Source organism: Oncorhynchus kisutch, linkage group LG27 (genome assembly GCF_002021735.2).
Source record: "Oncorhynchus kisutch isolate 150728-3 linkage group LG27, Okis_V2, whole genome shotgun sequence".
Classification (NCBI taxonomy): Eukaryota; Metazoa; Chordata; class Actinopteri; order Salmoniformes; family Salmonidae; genus Oncorhynchus; species Oncorhynchus kisutch.
This window is the reverse complement of record NC_034200.2, coordinates 15,019,866-15,025,962: the sequence shown is the minus strand read 5'-3', so window position 1 is coordinate 15,025,962 and position 6,097 is coordinate 15,019,866.

Genomic DNA, 6,097 nt, shown 5'->3' with positions numbered 1-6,097 from the left:
AAAAACTGGATACCCCTTACACTTCAGTTTCGTGAGCCATTATTCTAGCAAAATACATAGCGTATAAAGTTTACAAAAGGTATTGTCAGATATTTTTCATCGTAATAAAAAAAAAGAACAATACATTGGAGATAATATAAGACATGTACTGGAAGCAATAGAACACTGAAAAATCTGGGAAACCAGGCCTGGTATTCATGGCTGACTTTGAAAAGGCCTTTGATAAAGTACAACTGGAATTTATACATAAATGCATGGACTATTTTAATTTAGGAGAATGAGTTAAAGTTATGTACAGTAACCCCAGGTGTAAAATAGTAAATAATGGCTACTTCTCAGAAAGTATTAAATTGTCAAGAGGAGTAAAACAAGGTTGTCCACTATCGGCATATCTATTTATTATGACCATTGAAATGTTAGCTATTAAAATGAGATTCAACAATAATATCAAGGGGCAAAAGATCCAGGACAAAGGTATCATTGTACGCTGACGATTAATGTTTTCTTTTAAATCTGCAATTTGGATCCCTGCACAGCCTCATAGATTATCTAGATAATGTATCTGACCTCTCTAGATTACAACAAAATTATGATAAATGCAGTATATTACGCATTGGATAGCTAAAGAATTCAACTTTTACATTATCGTGTAGTTTACCAATAAAATGGTCTGACGGTGAAGTGGACATACTCTGTACTCTGTACATACTCTCACTACAATACATTTTAATAGAAAGTCAGCCAAATTAGATAAAATATTGCTACCATGGAAAGGACAACACCTGTCTATATGTGAAATAATCCCCCTGATTCAGTATTTAGTCATATCCCAGTTTACCTATTTACTTATGGCCCTTGCTATACTTAACAACTTGTTTTGGTAATTATATGAGCAACAAATATTCCACTTCATTTGGAACAGCAAGCTCAACAAAATTAAACTAAACACACCTATTTATATAATAAATATGAATTTGAAGGGCAGAAATGATTCAATAGTAAGCATGGGACCTCTCACGTAAGGCTTCAATCATACAAAAACTATACTTAAATCCGAACTGGTTCTCTAGAAGATTAGGAAGGTTGTCTCACGCCGTGTTCAAGAATGGCCTTTTTCCCTTCATTCAGATTACAACCTCTCACTTTTGGTTATTTGAAAATGAAATCATCTCCAAAATATGACTTTTTAAAACAAGCCATAGACAGCTGGTTGCAATTTCACATTAATCCAGCAGAAAAGCCAGAACGAATACTACAACAAATATTATTACTAAATGTTTTTTTAAATCATTATTTTTGGAAAAAATATTTTAAAAATTGTATAACCGTTGAAAATTATATCATAAATTGGACTGGTGGAGTTATGTCACACATGCAGTTAACAAAAATATATGGGAATGTGTGTTCTATCCAAAATTTCAACATACAACATTCAACATATTGCAGCATTACTGCAATAACTCTAGCATTACTAGAGGAGGCAACGTGGAAGGGGGAGAGGGTAAGGAGCGTCTGTCGGCCTTGCATTAAAACCAAAATTGTCTAAAGAAAATTGTGATAAATAAAAAGGTATACCAGCTTAATTTAAGGCCCAAAAAATAGACAATGTCACAATGCAGGTTGCAAAATAGTTGGGAGTAGATATTCGCGATATACTGATTCCATGGCACACGGTTTATGAACTGATACACAAAATGACACCCAGATTCAAAAACGTTTCAATTTAAATGATTATACAATTCTTGCAAACAATAGGATGTTATATATAGAGAGTTGAAGTCGGGGGTGGCAGCCGTTATACCGTTAAGCACGGGGGTGGCAGCATCATGTTGTGGGGGGTGCTTTGCTGCAGGAGGGACTGGTGCACTTCACAAAATAGATGGCATCATGAGGTAGGGAAATGATGTGGATATATTGAAGCAACATCTCAAGGCATCAGTTAAAGCTTGGTCGCAAATGGGTCACCCAAATGGACAATGACCCCAAGCATACTTCCAAAGTTGTGGCAAAATGGCTTAAGGACAACAAAGTCAAGGTATTGGAGTGGCCATCACAAAGCCCTGACCTCAACCCTATAGAAAATATGTTGGCAGAACTGAAAAAGCGTGTGCGAGCATGGAGGCCTACAAACCTGACTCAGTTACACCAGCTCTGTCAGGAGGAATGGGCTAAATTCACCCAACTTATTGTGGGAAGCTTGTGGAAGGCTACCCGAAACGTTTGACTCAATTTAAACAATTTAAAGGCAATGCTACCAAATACTAATTGAGTGCATGTAAACTTCTGACCCACTGGGAATGTGATGAAAGAAATAAAAACGGAAATAAATCCTTTTCTCTACTATTATTCTGACATTTCACATTCTTAAAAATAAGTGGTGATCCTAACTGACCTAAGAAAGGGAATTTTTACTAGGACTAAATGTCAGGAATTGTGAAAAACTGAGTTTAAATCTATTTGGCTAAGGTGTATGTAAACTTCTGACTTCAACCGTATATATATATATATATATATATATATATATATATATATATATATATATATCTGCTGTACCTATATATATATATATATATATATATGGGGGATACCACCATCCCAGCTCTGCAGATTGTGCTGCGAAGAGACAGAATCATTAGATCATTTTATTGGTAAACTACACGGTAATGTAAAAGTTGAATTTTTTAGCTATCCAATGCGTAATATACTGCATTTATCATAATTCGGTTGTAATCCAGAGAGGTTAGATACATTATCTAGATCATCTATGAGGCTGTGCAGGGATCCAAATTGCAGATTTAAAAGAACATTAATCGTCAGCATACAATGACACTTTCGTCCTGGATCTTTTGCCCTTGATATTATTGTTGAATCTAATTTTAATAGCTAACATATCAATGGTCATAATAAATAGATATGCCGATAGTGGACAACCTTGTTTTACTCCTCTTGACAATTTAATACTTTCTGAGAAGTAGCCATTATTTACTATTTTACACCTGGGGTACATAACTTTAACTCATTCTCCCAAATTAAAATAGTCCATGCATTTATGTATAAATTCCAGTTGTACTTTATCAAAGGCCTTTCAAAGTCAGCCATGAATAAAAGGCCTGGTTTCCCAGATTTTTCATAGTGTTCTATTGCTTCCAGTACATGTCTTATATTATCTCCAATGTATTGTTCTATTTTTGATTAGGATAAAAAATATCTGACAATACCTTTTTTAAATTCTATACGCTATGTATTTTGCTAGAATAACGGCTCACAAAACTGAAGTGTAAGGGGTATCCAGTTTTTCAGGTGGACTGGAACTTTATATTTACCACCTGGGTCCTGTTTCAGTAATAGTGAAATCAGATATTCTTGCCGAGTATCTGATAGTCTACCATATTTATAGAGTGGTTAAAATATATTAATAATGGACCTTTGAGTACATCAAAAAGATTTGATATACCTCAACTGGTATGCCATACATCCCTGGAGTTTATCCTGGACTTGAAGGCCTTAATTGCATCTAGAAGGTCCTCCTCTGTAATTAGGCCTTCCCATTAGTATTTCTGTACAGCTGTTAATTTTACACCATTAATAGAAAAAGCCTTACAATTCACTTGTTAGTGGAGATGGATGAGACTGAAATACAAAATGTGCTTAAAGTATTTTGTTTCCTCTTTCAAAATATTGTTTTGGATGACTGTTATTTGTAACAAGTTTCTGTAAAAAAAAAAATTGGTAGCATTTCTATGTTGAAGATGAAAAGATAATTTTGTGCATTTTGCCCCATACTCCTTCCAGTTCACTTTATTTTTATAATTTATTACACTTTTATAATACATTCCTCTTCTTTTTGTTTTTCCTCTAACTTATTCCTCTAACTTATTCTGTGCCTCTATGTTACAGTTTATATTGATATATATCTGTACTATATATCTGTATATCTGTACTGTTAGTTCCTCTATTTCCTTTGTTATTGACCTAAATTGTTTTAGTTTTAAAGATGAGTATTGCATTACATGGCCTCTAAGGGCTCATTTAAAAGTGTCCCATACAAGTAGAGGATCTGCTGTACCTATGTTTTATGTAGGAAAATATCAGTTATAAATTATTGGTTAAAAACAAGTTGTCATCCAGTACGCTTTGATTACATTTCCAATATCCTCGCTCTCACTGAAATTCTGTAAGAGTAATGTGTACACCAATTATTTGATGGTCCGACCACATCCTACCCCCTATCAACACTCCTCTAAATTTTGGTGCCAACAAAAATGACATAAGAAAGTAGTCAAGCCAGCTAGCTTGAATGAGCCTTGATTGAGCCTCCACCATGAATACTTATGTAAAGGTAATATTTCCTTTTTTTATCTACATATATATAAATTAGCAGACATTTCTAAAAACCTGTTGTTGATTTGTCATTATGGGGTATTGTGTGTAGAAAATGTGGAAAAAGTAAAGGTGTCTGAATAATTTCCAAATGCACTGTACATTAGGATCAAATAGCCACAGTAATATACTTGGCCACTGGTAAAACTATAACTTAAAGCGGGTACAGCCTCAGTGCTCACAGTAGACAAGCGCTGGAAGTTGCACAGAACTTTCAAGTTTTCGCTCAACAGACCCCAAATTCTCCCAGTGACAAAAGAAATTAGAGGGAACATTGCCCACTTGGTTTGCCTCCAAAAAGACAAACTAAAAGAAAAATCCACACAAACTTATGATAGAGAAGCAAATAGAATATGGAGCAAAACAAAACTGGGGAAACACCAAAACTCAGGCTTCTTTCATACTAAAGTGGTTGAGCTGGAAATCGCACGTCAGCTGAAATGAGGTTTAGCTGGGGGCTCGTCCGGGATAAACCTACATCTATCTCAACATCAAAAGGATATGTGTAAAGCCAGTGATAAGTCTAAAGAAAATATTCAGTGCAATGTCTAAAACATAAAATTATGATTTTAGCCACAGACACAGTTGAGGCAGTTTGAACTAGAACTAAAACTCTATATTTTAGTTTAAAAGCAGCAAAACAATTGTCATAATAACTAATATTCTGAGTTGTGGATATAAACACAATTACTGATATGGTTGGCATAACATAATAATACCGATGTGATAATAATGATAATCTCAAGGATGATGGAAACCTGATGCACCTGAGCTCAATTTCGAGTCTCAAAGCAAAAGTATTGAATACTTATGTAAATGCGGTATTTCTGTTTTTTATTTTGAATACATTTGCAAACATTTCTAAAAACCTGTTTTCACTTTGTCATTATGGGGTATCGTGTGTAGATTGCTGAGGATTTTTTTCATTTAATACATTTTAGAATAAGGCTCTAATGTAACTACATTTTAAAAAGTTAAGAGGTCTGAATACTTTCCGAAGGCACTGTAAAGTGCTTTCATTTCCAAACGCTGAAATAAAAGTTGACATTATGTACTTTGCCTAATGATTAAAAAAAAAATCTCAAATCAAATCAAAATTCTGGAGTATAGAGACAAATATCTTTTTAGGTTTTACTGTCCGAATACGTATGGAGTGGAGTGTAGCTGGCCTATACTTAGTTTTGATGAGGTGTGCTGAGATGAAAACTGCTAATCTGCTAACTATATCTGGATGTCATGTAGTTTTAGCTAGTAAGCAACCTCATCATGAGGTGACAAGTTCAAATGGGTTGATTTGTAGTGCTTTCTGCTCTTGTACTGTCTCTTTGAAATCGATCACTCTTGTAGTCCCCCGGCTACTTGGCAAGGCCTGCTCACTCACTTTATTTGGTCTCTGGTTTCATTCTGAATGAACATACTGATACACTTGTACAATTCTATGAGGATTGTGAATTGGATGAATGGGTTTCAATTAATATACATATCAGCAACCAAATTGTCAGCAATGAACAAAGAATAGGCCTATATACCTGTATTTGCCTACTTTCTCATCTGAGATGCCTTGTCTTATTGCTACTCACCACCAGGTGGCGCAGACTTGTCATCCTCAGGTATTGACTTCATGAAGCTACAGTGACAGTATGGGGAGGAAAGTGATCCAATGCACCAATATGGCAACACCAATATACTGTACTATATTAGGTCTGAGAATCACACA